Genomic DNA, 12,101 nt, shown 5'->3' with positions numbered 1-12,101 from the left:
TATATATACACATATATATATATACTAATGCAAAAGGAGCTAGGGAAAAAAATTCCTTTTTTACAAGTCTCTTTTTGCAGTACTCTAATTTCCTGAGAAACTGAATTTTTGTTGTCGTTGTCAGCAAGATGTATTCATCATTCAGTTTCTATGTTTTTTCTAAGATACTGAAATGCACCTGTAAAACCCTGGATATATGATGTACAAATATGCAACAAAGGAGGAGAATTAACATCATAAAGCTTCATCAGAACGTGAGATACCCAGATTACTGGGATTTTGTTTTGTTTTTTTCCTTTTGCTGTGAGATATCATCAAAACCGGACATGTCAGCAGTTAAAATCACATTATGAAACACTCAGTAATGTTGCTTTATCCTGAGCGCTACCCCCCACCCTCACCCCCAGGCCTCATCTCATCTCTTACGCCATCTTCTGTTAAGCTTTGCTACTACACCCAGGGAACAATAAACAGAACATTTGACCTGCCTCCCTGTCATGGCTGTCTGTTAAAATTAAAAAAAATGTTCCCCCTCCATCTGCTTTGCATTTATCCTTGCAATAAATTTCTTCCACCTAATTATTCAATATCTCAATTATCAGAGCTGATGGCCTGATGGTGCACCTCGAGAGCTTAAATTTACAACCCTATTCTGGAAAATGTCTAAAATGAAATTAACTTTTTACAAGGTGTCATCTGTGGCTTTTAAGTAGTGAAATTGAAGCACCACCCCCCCAAGCCCCCCCACCGCCGCCACAACCGCACACACATGCACCTCATAATGAGGAGCCATTATTAGGCTGTGATTGGAGCCGGGGTGCTGATATTAAAAGTGGCAGTAGAGGCAATATCACCACAGTGTCTAATACCCCAGCAGATATGTCATATATTTTAAGACAGCTGCTCCACTATTTATAATTAATAGCAATTTTGTCTCAGCAAAAAAACTGGAAGACAGCTAACAGAGAAATCTTGTTCCATTAGGTGCAGATTCAGAATCAATGTCACACCGACATTGTGCACTTCTTTTTTCTTTTTTTTTTTCTCTTTTTACCAGTGTTTGGTCCAGGTTCTGCAGGGATTATATAAATGCCGCGCGTGGTTCTCTGCGTGTTCCGCGAGGAAGTCGATCCCTCTTTGATTCAGAGTAAAAATAAAGTGCAGCGCAAACAATAGAGAAATGAAGTCGGCCTCTAAAGACACATGAATAAAAATAATCTGTCTTTATTCTCGCGTCTCGCAGTCATAAATCACTCCTTCCCAAATGACAGTCTCATGCACAGCGCGCTGTATCAGGGTGGCAAATGGCTCTATCTTATAATAGCAATGTAGCACATAGCAATATTATCTGCTGTGGAGTATTGTAGTGCATGTGTCTCAGTGCTGTGCCCTGGAGCAGTAGCCAGATTACGCCGGGCCCAGCGACAGTCTTATAATAAGAACTTGCCCATTAAATCATATCAGCACTGCTTTTTATAGGCCAACACCTCGGCTACCACACTATGAAACTGTCTATCAAGCTAGATATGTGTGTCAGAATGCGTGCGTGTGCGTGTGTGTATGTATGTGAGATAGAGAGAGCGAGAGAGAGAGAGAGAGAGAGAGAGAACCAGAGGTAGTGTGTGAGGCATTCTGGGAGGAGACACGTGTGTGTTTTACCAAACGTCGGCGGCGTGTGAGCTTCTCGCCGCAGCTTCTGACAGCGTTTCATCTTCCGCTTTTATTAGATCAGCCTCTCGCCGCTGTCACCTCTCTTTTCGATGTGCTTACATCACACAGATGTGCGCACGCATACACACGTGCACAGATTTGTGCAGAGGCGGCCATTGGCTCACGAGTTGGCATGTGCTGCCATAAGATTGTCACAGTATGATAACCTTGAGTAAAAATATTCCTGCTGTAAAATTGTTAGTTCTTATCATAATATTTATAGTTTTAATTTTGGTACATACGTTTCAGCAAAAACAGAAGAAAAAAAAAAACACAAAATTGATTTGTGTAGGTTTTAATAGTTTATTTTGCAGAATTGCTTCTCAGGTAAAGGTTAAGTATATTTGTGCTTTAGTCAGGATATCTGCTGAGGTAGCCAGCCTGCAATCTATTTAATATTTACATGAGCTACAAACTGCTTGTGTGTTAATAAACAAATATGTGCCAGTCCACCAGAGGTCTTTAGGTCATTTTTGGTGATCGGCAAGTAAAAAACTGTAAAACTTGAACTTTATTCTTCTATTAAATGTATCGAAGCTTGGAACTCCCACTATCTATCAACTGACAGTAGGTATGTTGTTGATTTCAATAAGTGTCCTTCATTTTCTGCTGAATACAAAATCATTATGTCAACAAAATACACAATTATTACTTTAATGTAAACAAAATAAAATTGAATCAAAATCGGCAGGACAGAAAAAGGCATAATACAAAAAATAAAGAAAAAACAAATAAATGTGAAAAATCAATATTAGCTATGAAATGTCTTATTGGTTGATTTGTAGTTTGTAAACAGCGTTACCTTCATAAAATTTTCTTAGCTACTCAACCTGTATTTTTCACAGCCTTAAAGAAAAAAAAAAAAAAAGAAAACATTTCTGCTTCCATACGTTGGGCATTGTTATTTACAAGTCTTCTTTTAGCTACTTGTTTTGCATTATTCAGAAATAAATAAAGGTAAATAAAGGTTCAGGGCTGGAGACTGTGTAAATATATAGGTACTCTGACTTTTTCTCTTAAATCTCACTAGAAAGACTTTAAGCCTTGAGAATGTTATAAAGGAAAATTGTAATACATTTGTTTTATATGTTGGCTGTTTACTATAACTTCTTTTTTTCAGTAGAAAATGACTTTCCAGCTCAAATAAGTGTGTTAATATACACAATGGCATGTTTGAGTTCTGAATCAGAATCAATGCAGTTTTTGGCAAGTTTATGCAAGTTTAACTGTTTCTCTAGGTTGCACTGCAGCTTTTCTTCTCTCAATTGTCAACTTTGTTTTTAATAATTGTTGCTGCCTTTTCACTTTGTTGCCTGAAATAGATGCATTTGATGTCATAAAGTTGGATTATGCAACAGTGGGATTATCTTACTCTGCTTTTGTTGTGGACGTCTGCTCTGACACTGTCAGGCAACCGGACGCACCATACTGTTCTCTTTTCTTGGACAATACATGCTAAAAATAAAATTAAAAGAAAAAACCCACAAATGTTTTTGCAATTCATATTAAGAGACCACAAAGTAATTTTTTTCTGTGTGTGCTTTTTTTTTTTATTCCTGAGGTCTCCATGTGCTAATGTGTAAATTTCTTAAATTAAAAGTTTAATTATCTTTATTGAACTCAACATTGTAACTCTGTGATGCCAAATAGACTTTTTATCTGGCCTCTTTATCGCTTTTTCAGAACACACGCTTATTTAAAAATGCTGTTTCCAAGAAACTTCCCCTTCGTGCAGACTGTGCTGGCTGTGAGTAGTTTTCCGTCTGCAGCTTCCCGAGCGGAGCTGTCATGTCACATTTGTCATCTTCTGACGGATGACGTCGACGTCGAGCAGGGAAGAGTTAAAAAAGCGATCTCTCAGAGGACACGGCGGAGCAGCTCTGATTCTTTTTTGGACGAAGCAGATTGACGTGTTTTTGTTCCTCACACTTTACTCGTTGGCTTCTGAGGAGCATTTTTTTTTTTCCTCGAACGGCTGCTTGTTTGCCTGCTCGACTGTGGCAGCGCAGCAGTGAAGTTAATTCAGAGGGTGCATGCGCCTGTTCCTTTTTTTTCTTTTTCATTTCTGACAGCTTTGTGATTTCTTTTCTTATTGTCAGATTTTTAGATTTGGTTGTGTTGTCACTTTTCATGACATTTCTCCCATGTCTCGGTTTGTTGTATCTTCAAAATGTAGGATGCAGATTGTTCTGAAAATTACTGCTCAGGGCTTTCTTGCAAAATGTCAGTGGAGAAAGAGGTGTTATTTTGCAAATTATATTGGAGCGCAGTTTTCAATTGTCAAAAATTGTTAAGTTGCTGCTGGAATCAATTTTTTACTTCTTTCTTTTTTTAATCAAAGTATCAACACTGTGGGATTTAATTGAAAAGCATGACGTATTGTTATTTTTATCCATACATAACACCTTCCCTGTCATTTACATAAATCCACAATATACAGACAGAAGCAAGCGAGCACAGAAAACACACACATCAATGCTGATGGGGAGACAAGATACACACACTAACAAAGCAGCTGACAGACAGACAGAGAGAGAGAGAGAGAAAGAAAGAGACATGCACACACACACCCACACACACACATATCATCTCAAGGCCTCTCCATGTCTCGGTTAATCCAAGACGTCAGTCAGTGCTCCGGGGCCTGGATGCTGCCGTTTGATTGTAATTGCAAAAACCGGAGGCAGACAAGGGAGAGTCGGGGATGTCGATAGACAGGTGGAGGGATGGAGGGATGGATTCCTCCTGCCTACCCACAAGCCCCCGATCGGCACGCTGTGTGACTTTGTGTCAGCAGTTTGTCTTGTGCATAGCTAATGACGGCTCGGCCGAGGGGCGGGCTGGGATCGGCTACTGCTGCTGCCGCCGCTCTTGTTCGATTTCTTTCCCTCTTTCCTCCAGTCTTCTACTGAATCCCTGACAAATGAGATTTTGCCCGAGGTAGATGGAAAGACAGTATGCAGAGCAAGGCCCGCGCCTGCCTGGTTGCCTGTTTAAGAAATCTCACAAGCCATAAAGGACCTAGAGATTTTTTTTTCCCCTCCTCCTAAAACTTTCCGTTCTTTCCTTTAACCCTGTTTTCTTTAGTTTCCTCTGAGTTTCTCTCCCTGAAACAGATTAGAGGAGGGTAGGGAGAAAAAGGTATGAAGGAGGTGAAGTGAAGAGATCAAGCAAAAACACGGAGGTTGAAAAACAATGGATGAAGTAGATTTGAGGGAGAAAAAAAAAAACCCTGCTCCAATTAAAGGAGAAGTTATTTTTTTGTTTTATTTTTTTCCGTCATGGCCAGTCAGTCACACTGGCTTCTGTTGAGTGTTTGATGAATTACGACCCCTCCATTCGCTCTCCTCCGCCTTTGTTGTGGCGAAGCTCTAGCCGTTTGTACCTCCTACAATATCTCTTGCGCTGTGAATTCTCCATGCTTGTTTATACCAACCAGCGTTCTTTTGAACTGGCAGAGAGAAATTGTGGGGTTTTGAAATGTCTCTTTGATGGCGAGCCCAATTTGTTTTCACCGTTAAAAAGTTTGTTTGAGCTCTCTGAAATGCTGCCTGATGTTGCGGGCGAAGGGGCTGTCCTGAGAGCGCCGCTGCTATTTCTGCGCGGGTTTGGTTTGCCTCACTTATTCAACATCAAATAAGAATAATATACATTAGGAGCGGGCCCATGCGAGCTTATTACTACGTAAAAACGTTGAGTAGAAAGTCCACAACATGATATCACAGTATATACAAGAACATCAAATAAGTTTTATAATATGAGCTAGTTTTTTTTTTTATTATTTAAAATAGAAAAACAATTATTCCCAGTTCTGCTCAAATAGTGTACATTTATAATATTATTATTTATTATATTAATTTATATAATATTATAATAGAGTTGCACAGTTTCACCAGTGCTATTAAGAAGGTCTTGGGTTTGAATCCCAAACTAAGGTCTTTGCATGTTCTCCCTGACCACTTTTTCCTTTTAATACATACACTTATAAAAAAGAAATAGAAAAAATACTATATGTAGAAGACATTTTCAAGAATGGTCTTCTTCTACAACAAACAATACTTCTTTTTGCTTTTCTGCTCTCTATATAGTATATTAGCCAATATCAAACCGTCAGCTAGCTGTATAGGTAGCGTGCAGTCAGCAACTTCTCTACTTTGACACTGAAATTGATTTTAAAACAGTATTACTTTAATAGAAGTGACGTGTGGTGATCCTTTCATTTCTATGCCATCACTGTCTTAGTATTTTTGCATCTGGAAAAGGTTTCCAAACAGCCAAACTTGAATCTTATAACCAAGGTAAACTTGCAATAGCCTTCTTTCAGACAACTGGTCAGCAGGGTGCAGCAGCTTCTGCAGCCAGAGAAATCTCTTGTCACAAAACAACGGGGTGATTGTGGTTCAGTGGGAAGAGTGGTTATCTTGCAATCAGAAAGTTGTGGGTTAAATTCCAGCTTCGTCTGAAATATTCTATACAAATAAGCTTGATGATGATGTTACATACCGATCTGCTTAGCGGTGTACAAGTTTGTGTGAGTTTGACTGGGTGTATGTGGCTCTATTAAAAAGTGCTTTGAGTCATTACTAGAAAAGTGTTAGAAGTTCAGTTCCAACTAAGTGTTTCACAAACTGCCATTTTGTTTTAAAGGCAGTGTGATCTTTATAAAAAATTTCCCCTCCAATAACACTCTTTCTTAGCAAACTTCTTTAGCTCAACAGAGTTACTCTACCAGATGAAGTCAGAAGCTGTGACCAAACTAGATAACACATTGCAAGAGAGACTTGACTTTCATAAGGTGCCACTGCGATAAGCAAATTCTTCCTTTTTAAAATTCTTTCCCTCCATCTAAGCAGAAGAAGAAGAGTCCAGTTTTAATTTTTTCTGTTTTGTATCACTAATGCAGACAAACGAGGATAAGATATAACTCAAAATTTCACCACTCCCTTTATTGATCACCAGCTCATACTGATGGATTACCAAAGCGGACGCACTGACAGGCGGAACGTCCAATGGGGGGAAATCGCCTTGTGTTGCTCTGATCGAGTCAGCCTCTCCCCCCCTTCCCTTCTCCCTCCCTACCTTCTCCCACTCCCTCTTTTTGATCGGAGTCATTTTGACAGTGATGCATAAGTCTCTGCAGAACAGGGCAGTCCGGCTGGCAGGAAATGCCACAGATCCCCTGAGAGCAGTGGAATGGGGCTCTGACAGGGAAAGACACCTCCTTAAAAAGAAAAGAAAAAGAAAAAGTGAAAAGGAAATCAATGTTTCCATCCATCGCGGACAGTGAGATGCTTCAAAATGCTCCCAATTCTTGTGTTTTTGTGTCAACTTTACTCTTCAGAAGAAGCTTTTTATGTGTGTGTTTCAGCTGCTTTGCCTCAGCGTTGGTCTTTTTGCCCCTTTTGTTTGTAATAGACTGAAGTGCACCACACTGGTTAAATCAAGGCAAACCATCAGTGCCGTTCCCTGCACTGTCCTTGCCTCCTTCCCAATCCAATTCTTTCAGTCTCTTACCTCCACTTCTATCAAAAAGCAAGTGAACGGCGTTTGTTTCATCTCTACCAAAGCAGCAGTGAGGCTAAAACAGCGCCGAGGCAGCGCTGGCCAGCACTGAACTCGATTGGGTAAAGTAAATACAAAAGCATGAGGGAGAAAAAGAACGCAGCTGGGGAGACACAAAAGGATGGAGCTGCAGATGGGAACTAACCTTGCCTGGGTTTCTTCTGATGTTCCTTCACACGCTCACCTCCACCGCACCCGTCACTGTCAAGCCAGCTCTTTTCTTCCTCTCTTAAGTCGTCCCTTTTATTTGTCATGTTCAGAGGACGACACCAGAGCATCTGAGGAATCGAGGTTTCAGAGTATTAAAGGAAATGTTGTTTTACAAAAAAAAAAAAAAAAGTCCTTCCTCTTTCAGCAGGAAAACACAGAGGCTGTGCAGCCATCACACTTCAAAGCTGCCCTGGAAACTTCCCATAAAAGAGCTCTGATTGTCCGAGTCTAAACAAGCGCAGATTTATTTTTTTTTTTCCCCCTCAGGTGTTTGAGAGCGTTCGTTCTCCTGTTGTTCTTGGCTGTTTTTAAAGTTGCTCTTTGTTGCTATGTGAAAGCAGAGGACTGTGATTTTAATAGCTCTCACAGGAGATTTGCAAACATGATAAAACACATTAGAAATCAGCAGTTTAGCCACCAAAATATCCCTTACCTTTGGCTAATCTTTAGAAACAATCACCTGCTTATTGTCAGCAAAGACTTTTTCCCTGTAAATCAGTTAAGTTAATTTGATGAATGAAAACTTATTCATAAAAAATAATTTTTAATTTTATACAATAAACTATCACATTTATAGCATATCACAATATAAAATACAGTCTAAAGGGATATTTGAACTTTAAAAAGCGACGCCTTGAGAATCACTGAAATTAATAAAATGTCCAATTTAATATCAAAGAACATAAAATAAACAATAACCCACTTGTACCTAAATAGTAATTCCCATATGTCTTACAAGTGTAATATTTATTTAAGTTGCATTTCTTTGGGGGTTAGCATGATCTAACCCTACAATGACAATGACAAGTTGTTAAAAACAGAATGAAGTCAAATTAAGTTGGTCTGTATCTTAACACAAGAAGGAACAATGTTAATAATGCAATCAAAGATTCCTCAAACATTTAATCAGTAGAAACCGTAGTAGACAGGCAACCTGTCTTAACTTTACAGAGTGGAATCAACTGGCTTTGTCTTTCCTGTCGGCTCATCAGTGGCCTCTGGCTGTCGTCTTTGCAGATGCACATCATACATCATTTGCAGCCTATTTAAAGTCACCTGAAGTTCCTCTATATCTGGAACCACTTCAGTACTTGGGGGTAATAATCTGCCTCATTTGACGGTGATGCAGATGTTTTATGCACCGTGTTTGTTTGGAAACTGTAACTCAGAGGGAGCGACCAATGACGGGCGTCACACTGGGCTGCATGTGTATATGTACAATTAAGCTCTAAAAACAGCAAGCCGGGACATTTCCACAAATGAAGCTCTACGGTGGAAAACAACTATCTTTCGTTTAACATTTTAAGAACGTATGAAAAAAAAAAGCCCCATTTATAAAAGCCATGTCAATGTTTTGAGTTTGTTTAGCATTGCAGCATTGCTGCTATTGACATTCATAATTTTAAGCCTTTAAACTGTATGCAAAAGCCGCAACGTTGGTTTTCACATTCATTGAAATAGGAGGACATTATCATTTGGTAATATTTTAGAATGAAGGGCATCTGTAATGAAAACTGTCACTCATGAATCACATAAATGCTATAAAAATGACTTCCTGGCCCATTTGGATGAAAAATATCACATGGAAATAATCTGCAAGAGTCAAATAGGTGCAAATATTTGCAAATTAGTGGAACTGAGAGCAAATGCACGAACCCAGGGAAAGTTAGAATGGTTGTTTGTACGTGCTAGTTTGAAGTCTGCACTCGGTGGGCTGTCTTCCCTGTCACACACACACATGAATTTAGCCCGACACCACCCACCCCCACCCCCACCCCAAGTCCTCCAATGGCCCTGTCGGTGTGCCAGGGCGGGTGATTACCGACGCTCTCCCCCAATTATGGGCTGATTATTCCGCCGCGCTCTAATTGACTGGGGAGATATGCAAATGGCTGTCATTTGGGATGATAAAGGATGCGGGCGCTGGATGCCCCCTGCATTATTTAGCCTCGGCTGTACGCAGCGTGAAGGATGTGGCGTGCGCTTTAATTGCTGAGGAGAGAGAGGTTAAGCTGAACGAGCAGTTGAATTAGAAATGAGGAATTTGGGCCCCTTATTTATTTCTTTATTTTTCTCCTCTTCTCCCGTCCCTCTCTCTTTTCTCATGCACACACTCACGCGCGCACACGCATGTGCACTCTCACACTTTCTGTGTCACGCGTTGTTTTTCAGCTCCCTCTTGGGTGAATGGAGAGGTGAGGAGGGGGTGGGCGGATGGCGGGATGTCATGCTGGAATGCCATAAATAAAAACATTAGCAGAACCAATATGAGCAGAACAAATAGAGTGAGAGTGTGTAAAGGAAAGGCGGTGAGTGGACGACGTGCATTAGAAACTAAATTGTGGAGAACTTTTGTGGGCTTATAGATGTTGATGAAAAGTTCAGAGAATGGGAGGTCTTTACCTTTCTGCTTCGTGTCTAAAAATGTGGTGTCCTCAGTGGAAAGAAATTCAAATCTATTATTTTAACTGGATTTATCTCAGTTTGCAGATCAAAGGTTGTAGTTCCTTACAACCTTTTGTTGTCTTTGGGTACAAAGAGTCAAAAACAGTCACCAGACTTTTTCATTCTACATAAAGTTTACCCTCTATTCATATAAAATAATCTTGGCAGTTTAATAATTAGTTTTGCTTCATTGTAAAAAAAAAAAAAAAAAAAAAAGATTCACATTACACCAAACCAACTTTCGCATTTTAGTGAAGTCACTTAAAGGTGTCACACAGGGTGTTAAATACCCGAAGGCATTTAAGTGAACATTGTGTAGGCTTCTTGATAATTTGTTCATGGTTTAAAATACCCATGGTTTAAAATAAAAATTAAGTCTTCCACTCTGTTTATAAACTTCAGAGTGATTAATCCATATTAAATTGGAGATTGGTCATTTGTTTAACTTTGAGTCATTTTTTGCTTCAGCTGTAGGACCCATCAATAAAACAACATGGCTTTATTGAAAGAGTTGCATCTGGCTGCCTCTGCATTATTAGCAATAAAATAGCTTGGCTTAGTAATTTTGCTAAAATATTTTCTGTTGTATTAAACAGTGAAAGTGTATCTAACTAACATAAAGCCTGAATGCATGGCACTAATATTTTTATTTTTTATTTTTTAGCTCCATCTAGTTCTTTTCGATATTGATGTTCTCTACTTTGATGTTTTTATAATGCTTTGAGTGGTCATATGACTGAAAAAACTATATTACAGTTAGCATATCTACCATTTCATTCTGGAGCCCGGTTCCTGAAAAGTTGGGGTGTTCTTGGAAGTTGAATGAAATGAAAACTAAAAGTAAGGCAGTAGAACTGCCACTCACTGTAATATCAAGCCTACTATAATCCTAGTTTAGTTACTGGAAGTAGTTGATTTTTTTTTTGTTTTCTTTATTAGCTTTTAAGTAATACTGCCTCAGATGTGCCTTTAGAGCATTGTATCCATATTTGAACATTACAAAAAGCTTTATGAGGGAGAGCAGGCTTCACACAAGGAGGCCACCTGAGAAACAGCAACAATTACTAATATAGTGAGGTGTTCTTAGCATCAACACCCAATTTAGTGACTTTTTATGAATCGTAAGTTAGATACCCACACTACTGATTTTGTCTCAGTTACTTGTAGAAAACATATTTTTCTTCTGATCAAGAAGCAGAAGCATCACAAAGAGTCTGGGCTTTGTAAAGTGTTTAAAGGCAGGGAAAGAAAAATAATAGCACAATGCCTTCATGTTGCTGCACAAATGTTCCTGCTCAGTTACTGCAGATTTTGTTCCAGGAAAAGCAAACACTTTTAATGCAGGTTTTTATAAGAACAAGCTAACAGTTTTTTTATGCATTCTGTTGCTTATGTACAAAATTATTAAGCCATTTTTGCATTATAAAAATGTTCTGTTTTTTTTTTCTCCTTGCTCCCTCCTATTTGAATTTATACCCATTTGAGAACATGACAAACCAGTTTCTTTCATTTTTACTGAACTCACACGGGGCTTTTAGTGTTTGCAGCGTGGAGCACTTTGAATAGCAGTATGACCGTGGTGAGTTACCTGGTTTAACATCTTGACACATACTCTCTCTTATGTTGTGTTTCTCAGTGGGAGACCTATACATACATTCAATCTTAAATGGAGTCCAAAGACTTGAGGCACTTGAGACTAAACCATTTTCTCTTTGGAATTCAGTGGACAATCCAGAGGGTCATGGGTTGGCACGCTGACATGCTCAGTCACGTGTTGGGGTGCTTTTTTGATGAGATGCTCAGCGCACTGAGCATCTCATCTTTTCTTAGTCTGTTTTGTGCTCTGTGGAGACCCTCTGGAGGTTCTAGAGACTCTTTCCTCCACACATCCTCTTTCCACAGACCTGTCAACATATAATAAAAAAAAATATTGAAGCCATAGTACAAGATGTGGTACTGTTGTTTTTCAGGCACATGTTGATGAAGATGTCATAGTTGAAACAACCATCATTTCTATCACTTCTCATCACCGTGAACACTAATTATCATCATCACTCCAGCCTTTGTAAACATTCCAGCTGATTGACGTGAAAAAATAAATTATAATGAGGGCGTCTTCTAAAACGTCTGCTGCACAAAGTCTCTTGCTTTCTTTTCTGTGCTTAATAGCACTT

General features: G+C 39.2%; 1 protein-coding gene and 1 long non-coding RNA gene across 7 annotated transcripts in view; one reads left to right on the top strand and one right to left on the bottom strand.

Annotated features, from left to right (window-relative positions):
- The window catches only part of LOC103458589 (AT-rich interactive domain-containing protein 1B-like), a 199,298-nt gene that overhangs the window by 116,622 nt on the left and 70,575 nt on the right, over positions 1–12,101 (top strand). The gene's annotated exons all lie outside the window — the stretch shown is intronic.
- On the bottom strand, positions 6,642–7,962 carry LOC108165839 (uncharacterized). The gene is made up of 2 exons (XR_001776160.1): positions 7,418–7,962; positions 6,642–6,931 (listed from the first exon to the last, which is right to left on the bottom strand). It is a non-coding gene; the product is annotated as an uncharacterized LOC108165839 (long non-coding RNA).

Source organism: Poecilia reticulata, linkage group LG22 (genome assembly GCF_000633615.1).
Source record: "Poecilia reticulata strain Guanapo linkage group LG22, Guppy_female_1.0+MT, whole genome shotgun sequence".
Taxonomy (NCBI): domain Eukaryota; kingdom Metazoa; phylum Chordata; class Actinopteri; order Cyprinodontiformes; family Poeciliidae; genus Poecilia; species Poecilia reticulata.
The sequence above is the reverse complement of the archived record's forward strand: the minus strand, read 5'-3'. Positions and strand labels throughout refer to the sequence as shown.